The 12,416-nt window shown below is 37.6% G+C and overlaps 1 protein-coding gene across 2 annotated transcripts in view; it reads right to left on the bottom strand.

Moving 5' to 3' along the window:
* The window catches only part of rin2a (Ras and Rab interactor 2a), a 58,332-nt gene that overhangs the window by 26,060 nt on the left and 19,856 nt on the right, over positions 1-12,416 (bottom strand). The window contains exon 3 of one of the 2 annotated variants that reach the window (XM_051647653.1): positions 9,900-9,960. The exons of the other annotated variant lie outside the window; for it this stretch is intronic. The gene's annotated coding sequence lies outside the window, so the exon portion shown is untranslated. The remainder of the gene's footprint in view (positions 1-9,899; positions 9,961-12,416) is intronic. 2 annotated transcript variants of the gene reach the window in all.

A 12,416-nucleotide genomic window follows, 5' to 3' on the forward strand; every position in this document is an offset into this window, starting at 1 on the left:
TGCTGGTTTATTGCTTGCTGTACCTTTAGGTTGTTCGCCTGTTAAGTGTGAAGTTCCGTTCTGTTGGTTGCTTTGTCTCCAGTGGTGTTTGCCCATCAGATCGCCGTTACCTGGTGATCGCGCTTGAGGAGGATTCCTTGGTTTCTGCCCGTGTGTCGGGAGACTTGTTCTGGGCTCTGCTTCGCACTACACCACAATTCAATGGATTTTTCCAGACCTCCACAGCACACACACTGACAAACACACTATCCTCGCCCCAGTGGCTTCCTTTTGAGCTCGACCGAGCTGGCGCTGTAGCACTTTTGTGTAGACTGTTTCATTAAAGACTTGTGAGCTTTACCTCTGCTTTTGGGTGCTGTCTTTCCCCAGCGTGACAGGCCCTACCTGAGCGTGCATAGTGATATATGTCCAAATCGGAGCTGGTAATCGTGATGCTGTGAACAGAACCAGCCTCCCGACCTGCACCCCGAATTGAAACACGTGACGGAGGTGAGCAAGGGCAATGGCTTGAGTCACTGGAGAAAGCTTATGGACATTCCAGAACTTATACAGAAGAAAATGTACATTCCCTTTCAGTTATATAACATTCATTAAAAAAACACTTTATGATCATCTTTATTTTCTTTTTATTAAAATGTTCGAGAAAAGGCACACTGTCGATATGACGGTCAGCTGAGGATACAGAGAAGGCAAGCGAGTACACTTTTGGTGTGTGTTTATACAAATGGTTGTGTTTAAACTAATGTTGTATATTATGAAAGTGTCTCTTTCAAATTAAAGTTAATATATATATATATATATATATATATATATATATATATATATATATATATATATATATATATATATCTCTCTCTATCTATATCCTTTGGTCATATCTTATCTTGACAAGGCCAATATATAAGCCGGGACTGCCACCGGTGCCCCCTTCCAAAAAAAAAGCACTAACTCATATGCGTAAGGACATGTCAAGACAAAAGCAAATCCTTGACCGTGCACAAGACAAGACCCATCCACTCTTTCTGTTGCATTTCTCTTTTATCTGAGCCAGCATTTTCCACTTAGTCATGAGGTATTTCTCTAACCCAATCTCAGACCTAGTCAGCAAACCACAATTACAGCTGAAGTCAGAAGTTTACATACACATAGGTTGAAGTCATTAAAACTCATTTTTTTAACCACTCCACAGATTTAATATTAGCAAACTATAGTTTTGGCAAGTCGTTTAGGACATCTACTTTGTGCATGACACGAGTAATTTTTCCAACAATTGTTTACAGATTGTTTCACTTTTAATTGACTATATCACAATTCCAGTGGGCCAGAAGTTTACAAACACTAAGTTAATTGTGCCTTTAAGCAGCTTGGAAAATTGCAGAAAATTATGTCAAGCCTTTAGGCAGTTAGCCAATTACCTTCTGATAGGAGGTGTATTCAATTGAAGGTGTACCTGTGGATGTATTTTAAGGCCTACCTTCAAAATCAGTGCCTCTTTGCTTGGCATCATGAAAAATAATAATAAAATAAATCCACCAAGACCTCAGAAAAAAAAAAAAATTGTGGACATCCACATCTCTGGTTCATCCTTGGAAGCAATTTCCAAACACCTGAAGGTACCATGTTCATCTGTACAAACAATAGTACACAAGTATAAACACCATGGGTCCCTACCGTTCAGGAAGGAAACGCATTCTGTTTCCTAGAAATGAACATAGTTTGGTGCGAAAAAGTGCAATGTAGTTTGGTGTGCGAAAAGTGCAAATCAATCCCAGAACAACAGCAAATGACCTTGTGAAGATGCTGGAGGACACAGGTAGACAAGTATCTATATCCACAGTTAAACGAGTCCTACATCGACATAACATGAAAGGCTGCTCAGCAAGGAAGGAGCCACTGAAACCACCATAAAAAAGCCAGACTACAGTTTGCAAGTGCACATGGGGACAAAGATCTTACTTTTTGGAGAAATGTCCTCTGGTCTAATAAAACAAAAATTGAACTGTTTGGCCATAATGACCATTGTTATATTTGGAGGAAAAAGGGTGAGGCTTGCAAGCCAATGAAACCATCCCAACTGTGAAGCATGGGGGTGGCAGCATCATGTTGTGGGTGTGCATTGCTGCAGCAGGGACTAGTGCACTTCACAAAATAGATGGCATCATGAGCAAGGAAAATTATGTGGATATATTGAAGCAACATCTCAAGACATGGTTGTGGTCCCACATCTCACTGGGAATGTGTTGAAAGAAAAGCTGAAATGAATCATTTCTCTACTATTATTCTGACATTTCACATTCTTAAAATAAATTAGTGATCCTAACTGACCTAAGACAGGGAATTTTTTCCACAATTAAATGTCAGGAACTGGGAAAAACTGATTTTAAATGCATTTGGCTAAGGTGTATGTAAACTTCTGACTTCAACTGTACACACCAACTGTCGGCTCTTTCCAAATTCCAGCTCACAGCCAAGAAAAGCACTCTGTAAAGGCCTAAAAGGGCTTCAGTCACACCACAGTGCTTAGTATCTGTAGATTATGCTGAATGATCAACAGGCTTCAAAGGTCAAGCATTACTGAACAAACAAAATAAAACAGCTCATTATGCTCCATGTGAATCAGACAAAACAAATACCTTAAAATAATATCAAGCTTAACATCTTAGTAAAAAAAACTCAGGAGCAGCAAAAGGTATGCATGAGTTTGGATCTACTTGCCACTAGACTATAACTATAAATCTAAATTAGAGCTGTCAGAATTAACGCGTTAACGCATACGATTAATTAAAAAGGTGTAACGCATTTACAGCATAAACACTGGTGTGAAAGGCGGAACCTTTGTAATGTGTCCACCTGGAGTCATTACACTGACGCACACGCCACAGCGCCAGAACACTTCTACCAAGAGAGCCTACAAGCTTAGCATAAAATAGCATAACGTGGCAGTCCCCTAGACATTCTATGGGGAGAACTTTAACATGCTAGTTGACCGTTATGCTCTCTACTATGATAGAGCTGCAGAGGTTATCTCAGTAAATAAAATAATCTCTGACAGCGCTTCCCTGTCACTGATAAAATGGAGAAAGTACCTCTTAACACTATTTGATGTACAAAACAAGCACAGATGGGACTTGTAATAGAAATAAAGTATTTTTCAGCCTATGTAAGGCATGTTTTAATTACCACAGAAGCACATCAAATCTTAACTCGCACCAAAATGCAGAATGAGACATTTTGTTTGCAAGCGCTTTTAATGGTGAGTTCAAAGCGGCGCACGACGCTGGCATTGCCACTTTGATGTGAATCATGAACCCAGCTTCATGATTGCTGTAACAAAGTGGATAGCCACAGTCTATCAGCAAATTAATATTGTGGATGATGACAGTTTAAGGGATTTAATGCCCATTGCAATAAATATGCAACCTATGTGGAGACTTTTTCAATTAGTCTACCTCCCAATTAGACTTTGGGAAACGTTTAATGTTACTTGAATCGGTGATACTTTTGTGCATTTCTGTCTTTATATTGTGGAAGACTTTGTTTGGGAAATGTTAAAGCATTATATTGCTACATATTTTTGTTTTCTTTCCTAAGATGGAAATAAATGAATTTTAACAAGTATATATGGTGTCAAATTTCAGCACTTTTAAAATCTGTGATTAGTACGATTAACTTCTGCGATTAATCGCGATAAAAAATATCTTGATATTTATCTATTTGCTCTGAAATGGCTTAAAACTACATATACACTCACTGAGCACTTTAGCAGGAACACTATGGTCCTAAAAAAGTGCCCGATGTGGTATTCTGCTGTTGTAGCCCATCCGCCTCAAGGTTCAACGTTCAACGCATTCTGAGATGCTTTTCTGCTCACCACAATTGTACAGAGCATTTTCCTGAGTTACCGTAGACTTTGTCAGCTCGAACCAGTCTGGCCATTCTCCGTTGACCTCTCTCATCAACAAGGTACCGCTTACTGGATGTTTTTTGTTTTTGGCACCATTCTGAGAAAACTCTAGAGACTTCTGTGCATGAAAATCCCAGGAGATCATCAGTTACAGAAATACTCAAAGCAGCCCATCCCCCCCCCCCCCCCCATTCTGATGGTTGATGTGAACATTAACTGAAGCTCCTGACCCGTATCTGCATGATTTTATGCATTTCACTGCTGCCACAAGATTGGCTGATTAGATAATCACATGAATTATAGTGGTGTAACGATTCATCAATCTGGATCAATGCATCGATCCAATAACCAACGATCCAATGTTATCGATACAACGCGTAAATATCAATATATCATTTTTTTTTTAAGATGTACCTTTATTTTAATACTCTCATGTCAGCCACGTCTGTACGCATTTCCGTCAGGTCAAGCAACCATATTACATTCATTCACTTTATGAGTGCTAAATACGCTTTTCATGTGGAACAAGGATGTGCGTAGGGTCTATGAAGCCAAACTGTGCTCTGCTATCAGTTTGGCGTGCATACACACAACCGGGCTTCCCGCGAAACGCGAGCTCCAGTGACAGGATAAGTGCGAGCACATCAACCAGGCGCTCTTTTTTTTTTTCAATCTCATAGGGATTTTTATTTTATTTAGCATTGTATTAGGGATACGGTATCCACCGCAGTGTGCTCTGTTGTAGGGTATAGAGCTGTTCAGACATGACATACAGTTGTGCTCAAAGGTTTGCACACCCTGGCAGAAATTGTGAAATTTTGGCATTGATTTTGAAAATATGACTGATCATGCAAAAGTCTTATTTAAGGATAGTGATCATATGAAGCCATTTATTATCACATAGTTGTTTGGCTCCTTTTTTTTTTTTTTAATGATTAACATTTTTATTTATTAAAACACAGAAAAACAAAACATAATTATAAATACACAATATCAACTTTTAACACCCACCCATATATATATACACACACACACACATATACATATATATACACACACACACATATACATATACACACACACACACACACACATACACACACACACACACACACACACACTGACAATTACCCCTCTCTCTCCACTATTCCAATAATGCTAAATATCCACCCCATTTTCTTATAAACAAATCCGCATTCCCTAGTTTCCCTCTTCTAAGGCTGCCACTCTCCCCATCTCCGAGCACCACTCCTGAAACAGGGGTGCTCCAACTGACTTCCAACCCCTCAAAATCACCTGCCTGGCGACCATAACACAGGTTAGGACCCAATCCCCCACGTTTATTCTCCACATTGATTTCTGACCCATCTCCCAAAATACAGAGTCTGGGGCAAAACTAAACCTGAGTGAACCGGGCGCTCCTTAAAATGTGAGCTCTCGGGCTTCCATCGATATCGTTGCGCATGTGACCCATTTGAATTTTACATGAGAATTTGCTATTTTAAAGCACCATGGAGAAGTTCAACCATGTGAAACGTCTTGACAATGCCGACATTCTGAACTGCACTAACGAGGGAAAGAGAAATCACCTGCTCAGCACTAGCATCAGTTTTAAGACTTTACACATCTACACATCAACACCCTTACTAACATTTACATTACATTACAACTGTGGAAGCTGTAGCCAAGAAACCACGGATAGCACAGATAGTTGGAAACAAGTCAAGGGTAAGTACTTTGAATTGGATTAAACTGGAAAATAAGATGTTATCAAACGATTGATGATCACTTGTGTGTTTGAATTTTTTTTCAACATCTGAAGTACCTTATTTTGTTGTGTATGTCCCAATGTAGATACTAAATTTGCACTTTTCAGAGAGCTCAATAAAATATTCAAATTATATTTTGGTTGCATTTAAGGGAAAATAAAAAAATAATTGATTGTGTAAAAAAGGCAAATAATATCGGAATATCGATCGCAGGGCCCTGAATCGAATCAAATCGAAATCGTATCGCGGTAGATTTTAAGTATCGCCAAATATCGGATCGCAGGCCAAGAGAATTTATATAAGATTGTATCGTGATAAAATGTCTGATTTACACCCCTAATGAATAAGTAGGTGTATAGGTGTTCCTACTAAAGTGCCTACTTAAATCAGAGGAACCATAATTGAAACCTAACAGCCATTATTTTAAGCAGAATGTTTAAGGTAAGAACTAAAATAGTAAAATTCTAGTAAAAAATAAAAAGGCATGGTTTCCACACATATAAAACATTTAAATAATTATTTTATTTTTTTATTTATTTCTATGCACCAATATAAAAATACATAGCAATAAACAGAAATGTTTACCTACGTATATCTTAACTAAAACATTAACAGTAATACATAAAAAAAAATGCCACCCGGGGAATTACAGGAACATTTGAGCGATGACGCAAATAAATTGCAGAATCAGTATTATGAATTGATTAACTGAAAAGGACAGTTTGAATTGATGGCCAAAAATGTATTGAACTTACAAACTTTAACATCGTTTTTATGTCTTTAACTGTTTCAAGTTTAAATCAGAGACACTATTAAAACATCTGTTTTAAAAGCTCTCATATTTACAAATCGTGAAACAAGCAAGTGTCACGAAATGTAATGTAAATAAAAAGCGCATTAAAATTACTGTGATATTTGCAATGTTGCTCAGTCATATACAGTATATCGCCAACAAAATTATTGTAAATATATCACGAATATCCAATTTATTGCTAAGCCGTACTTGTCATTTTTTTTTGTATAGTGCCTTTCACAACACACATCATTTCAAAGCACCTTTACAGAAGATCAGGCATTAACAGAAGATAAAACTGTAATATCTATAATGTCTTTGAGTCATCATTGTGTAGTTTGACAAAATACGACTGTGTATTGTTTAAAAATAATTAAATAATAATTGTATTTATAACCCCAGTAAGCAAACCGAAGGCGACTTGTCACCATTTCCTATTATTATAAAAAAAGGATAGGTTTTGCAACATGGTTCCAAGCAAAAGAATTTCCCCACAGCCCATAAATGAGATTGCATAATCCTAATGATCAGCATTGTGAGAGATCTGAACTGAAACACATATGATGTGTTTTCAACAGATGTACTTTTACAAGAACACAGCAAATTCCTCTGAACTAATGTCGGCCACAGGGAAGAGAAAAGGACTACCTATCATTTACACTTAATGGAGCAAACAGACATATGCTTGCTGAGAAAAAGAGAGACAGAGCGAGAGATCTGATGTATAAAACATCTAGCACTTGTGTGGATGAATTAATCCAGAGGCTTCAGCTTTAGTGATGAGCCATTTCAGGGCTCGACATTAATGCTTGTCCGCTTGTCCGGGACAATTGGATTGTTGAAGGGGCAAGTGAAAGAGAATTTTACTTGCCCGACCGGACAAGCAGACTGATTAAAACGTCAATAACAAAAAAATAACTAGCTGCTGTATATTTGTGATAGCGTAGGCCTGTGTCACTTATTAGAAAGTTCATATTCTTATTCTGCTGTTGAAAGTAATCAAGAGCACATCATTTTATTATTCGCTAGTGATCTAGTAACAGCTGACCCTGTTTGATTGACAGGTGGCGTATGTGTATGTGCTGAAAATGCTCGTGTGTTCCAAAAATGCTCACGCTAATGCGCACCTGAACAGTAAAATACATTTCAAAATTCTGCCAAAAAGCCCGTATTGGTGAGGTATTCATGTAAACACAGAGAGTGATGTCTAAAGTGAACGTAAACAGTGGAGAAAAAGCGGATTTGTAAGCTAAGACCTGCTGCCGTCTAGTGTAGTGTGTCATCATTATAATCAAACAACCATAACAAGAAAACGAGATAACACTCTCTGCTCTTGACTGGATAACTTTAATAGCTTTAAAAAGTTTAAATGTATTATAATCATACAGTAAAGTCCCGTAGAAGTTTTATTGTGCATTTCATTCTGAATGTTTACTTGAATGCTTGATAGTCTACTGCTGTTAAAAAACTTTTAAAGCTGTTAAAAAGGCACTGAATTTTCATAATTTGTTCTATTATTTTTAATCTATTTCTATTCATTGCTGTTTTTATTGTTATTTTATTACTGTTTACTAGTCTTGCATAATTACTTGAGAACTTGCAACCAGTGTTATTATTTGTTGTGGTTTTGAAGCTGGTATTGAGAATCGTCAAATTTCACTACCGACTACTTACATTTTGGTACTGTGATAATGTATAGCCTTTACTGTACATGGTAGATCTTGCTACAATAAAATGATGAAAAGGTAGATTTAATTTCATAGAAGTGTGAGCACCCCTGCTGTTAATGATGGCGATGGAGGCTTTCCTTTATTTGACTACTATACGTAACATAAAATAATTATCATATGAAAACAGCCTCCTCCCTTCCCAGTGCAGTTTATATTTCTGTTGCAGAGAATTAATTTGATTGCATAGGTACACACTATTAGGTTGGGCATCAGTCATAATTTTAGAAAAATATACAACATAAACTTTGACATGTTACTTGAGCATGTAACTTAAATGTCCTTTTTTCTCTCCAGACAAGTAACTTTTTTACTCTGACAAGTGAATGACCAATTTACTTGTCCGGAGGACAAGCACATGACAATGCTTAATGTTGAGCCCTGCATTTAAAGAGGTGATGAAGCAGAATAAAAGGTGCATTTCTGCCCGTTTGGACGTTTGTTAGGAAACTCTGATGCTTGTGAGAAGCTGGCTGGAGACTGGCACTGCAGTCTGTCCCAAAGATCAAGAGCTCTTCCAAATGTTGCAGTCATCTGTGCCCCTCTTTCACCGGCGGTGAAGTAAAGTCATTCATTGCATACAAAAGAGCCCTACCTCAGTGTTAGAAAAGTAAACACTTAAAGTGACAGCAGCAGAGAAATTCAATTGAAGGAATAGTTCACCAATAGATTAAAATTCTGCCATCATGTACTAACTAATTTCTTCTGTGAAAGACAAAATGTTAAATATATAAGAATATGCTGGCCGAGGGGGCCTGGACAGTCAGCAAGTAAAAACGCTGACTACCACCCCTGGAGTTGCGAGTTCTAATCCAGGGCGTGCTGAGTGACTCCAGTCAGGTCTCCTAAGCAACCAAATTGGGCCAGTTGCTAGAGAGTGTAGAGTCACATGGGGTAACCTCCACGTGGTCGCCATAATGTGGTTCTCGCTCTCGGTGGGGCTCATGGTGAGTTGCACGTGGATGCCGCAGAGAATAGCGTGACGCCTCCACGTGCTATGTCTCCATGGTAACGCAGTCAACAAGCCACGTGATGAGCGGATTGACGGTCTGAGACGTGGAGGCAACTGAGATTCGTCCTCCGCCACCCGGATTGAGGAAAATCACTACACCACCATGAGGACTTGGAGCACATTTGGAATTGGGCATTCCAAACTGGGGAGAAAAAGGGGAGAAAAAAAAAAAGAATATGCTGGCCACCCCATATCAAGACTCCAAAATGTCAAAAAGCATCGTAAACTAATTATAAAACTTGTCTATACAACTTTAATGCCAATCAATATCTTCGTGTGATGAACAGACAAAAAACAAAGTTGCTATTCACGAAAAACCCAGCCCTCTGTAGAAGCTTTAAAATCAAATATGGTGCCTTTAAACACATCATGTAAGGTTTAACGTCAATGATGTTTGGTAATAAGAAAAGCAATAACCAATGTCAGTGACGTCAAACCTGACACAACGTCCAGACTTGAAAGATTTATTTTGAACTCATTTTTGCTTGACAGAACCTGTCTCCATTCATTGTATTATATAGAAAAAAGCACAGGACATTCTTCAGAAATTCCCCGTTTATATTACACAGAAGAAAGTCAAGTCATATGGGTCTGGACCAACTTAAGGGTAAGTAAATTAATGGTGATAGAATTTTAATTTTTGGGTGAACTATCCCTTTAATAAATGCTGGAAGGTAAAATTCAGTCCTCTCACCACATTCTACTGAAGGATCATCTAAATTGATGACAGGGATGTGCTGCTACGGGAGTGTTTTCTGTTAAGGAAACAAGGAGGAATATAATTTTTTGTTCAGTGACGTTCAAAATCTTGTCATGCATTCATCACAGTCTTTTAGTGTTGGAGCAAAAGCCCAATTTATTTGCCATTGGCTGTGTTTAATTGTTTGAATCTAACAAAGCATGCATACTAGAACTACAACTTCTCCTGCACCTTGCAGCAGAAAGTAACAATCATAACACATGTTGAAGGGAGTTTTAAGCTTGCTCTGGAATAATTGGTCATGCTCAGCTCAGCTCACACAGATTAAAACTGGATTTGTCATCTACTGAGAGCTTCCAAAACCTCTGCAGCTCACTGATGGTTCAGTGCTGGCAAAGTGAATGGACAGAGCAGCATTCCATGGGTTCTCCAGAGGCCCAGATCCTTAAGTAACCTGTGTTCTGTCTGGCTTTAAAGTAAGACAAGCCAGACAGAAAGCAAATTTGTCCAGTGGCAGTGTGTTTCTGTTGTTGGTTGAAAAACATTTTCTGATGTAAGCTATTAGGCTGTCATCTAGTTCTTCCAGTACTAAGAGACTAAACAAGAAAAATCAGCTTTGTAATTATGATTGGCCCAGATAGCAAACAATGCTTATGTGATGACAACATACATGCATGAACTCCATGCGCACACACTTGCTCAAAGGAATGCTCCGGATTCAATAAAAGTTAAGCTTAATGGATTGTCAAATGTGAGAATCCACATTTCTGTTTACCACAGAAAATAGATGTAAAAAAAGTATCAGAAATCAAAGTTAGAATAAGGCACGTACAGTTACTTAAAGGAATATTCCATATTCAATACAAGTTAAGCTTAATCGACAGCATTTGTGGCATAATAATGATTAATAATGATAAATGATTACTTTTATGCTGACTATCTTTACTTTTTGGACCTACAAATATCTAATCACCATCCAGTCCCATTCTAAGGACCTGCTGAGCCTGGAACTTTTTCTACAAATCTTCAAAAGTGTTTTGCAGAAGAAAGTCATACACATCTCAGATGGCATGAGTAAATTAGAGAATTTTCATTTTTGGGTGAACTAGCCCTTTAAAGTCATTTTAAGGTTTGCTGTGTTACGTCGTAATGGCAACAAAGTTGCAAAATTGGTTATAACTTTACACAGAAATGTGTATATTTTTGAGTATTTTAAAGTTTAATGATTGGTCCCATTCATTTCCATTGTAAAGCCTCACTGTAACACAGATTTTTGGTTGTTTTTTTTTATTTATTTTTTTTTTAAGAAAAGTAGGGACAGGCCAAAATAAATTTTTTTGGTAATCAACATTATACCACAAATGCTGTCAATTAAGTTCAACTTAAATTGAACCCAGAATATTCATTTAAACAAGGCCAGCACCTGGAGGGTTTAAAGCAGTGGTTCACAACCTTTTTTTTTTATTTTTATTTTTTTATGAACACCCCCTATTATTTTTTAGGATTTCCACATTTCTATTAAATCTTAAAAAAAAAAATTTAAAAAGTGTATTTTGCATTTGCCCTTTTGAAAATTTTAATTTATTCAATATTTGTAACAAGACCTTTGTAAACAAGCACATGGAAGCATGGATCTTCACTTCCATGGTTATACGTATATATGGTTATACGTTATACGTTATACATGGTTATTCTATAAAACAAACTATGGCATTTTTGTAAATATAAACAGTAGACCTACTCTAAACACATTTAAAACAGTAAATACAAAATATAAATATTTATAAGTTGTAACAAAAATGTATTATATTCCCTCACTCCCTTAATGTAGCCTATGACAAATTTAATAGAGCTGAAGTAGTGATATGATAATATTTATTATCAGTCTATTTCTGCGTAAAGTACAGTTAGAGTTACTATAGTAAATTCAAGGGTGGTGATATAGAATTCTGGGCCGAATTCAAATGGTTTCCGCTTCTCACGCCTTGCTTCTCACTGATTTTCGCAAAGCTGCGTGTTTAAGAGCTCAAGACCGGTCTGTGAGTAAAAATGCACCTTCTTTGCTTCGCGATGCTGTCCAATGAGCCGTATCCATCTATAGAGCCATACAGGTGCATTAGCCGAGGTTGTGTCTCCACCCGTGTATTTGGCGCTGCTAAACCAGATACTTCAGATGCATCGCTAGACTTCAAAATCAGATGAACCGCGGAACAAATGCGCACCAACCCGTATAATGGAGAACCAACTGATATACTCCAAGTCTAGATAAATGTTATAATGCAAAGAGGAACTTGATGATAGATTTGCAACCTAACGCCCCCCTCATGACTAATTTGCTCTCAGCGCCCCCTGGCAACCTTTGAACGCCCCCATTGAGAACCCCTGGTTTAAAGGTCAAAATGCGAACTCATATTTTTGGTAAAACCCTTGCATTAATTCTTCCAGAAAACAAGTATTATTTGAACTGTAAAGATGTCTAAATCGTCATTTTTGCAATGGGACTTCTTTTCT

Source organism: Myxocyprinus asiaticus, chromosome 21, assembly GCF_019703515.2.
Source record: "Myxocyprinus asiaticus isolate MX2 ecotype Aquarium Trade chromosome 21, UBuf_Myxa_2, whole genome shotgun sequence".
NCBI lineage: Eukaryota > Metazoa > Chordata > Actinopteri > Cypriniformes > Catostomidae > Myxocyprinus > Myxocyprinus asiaticus.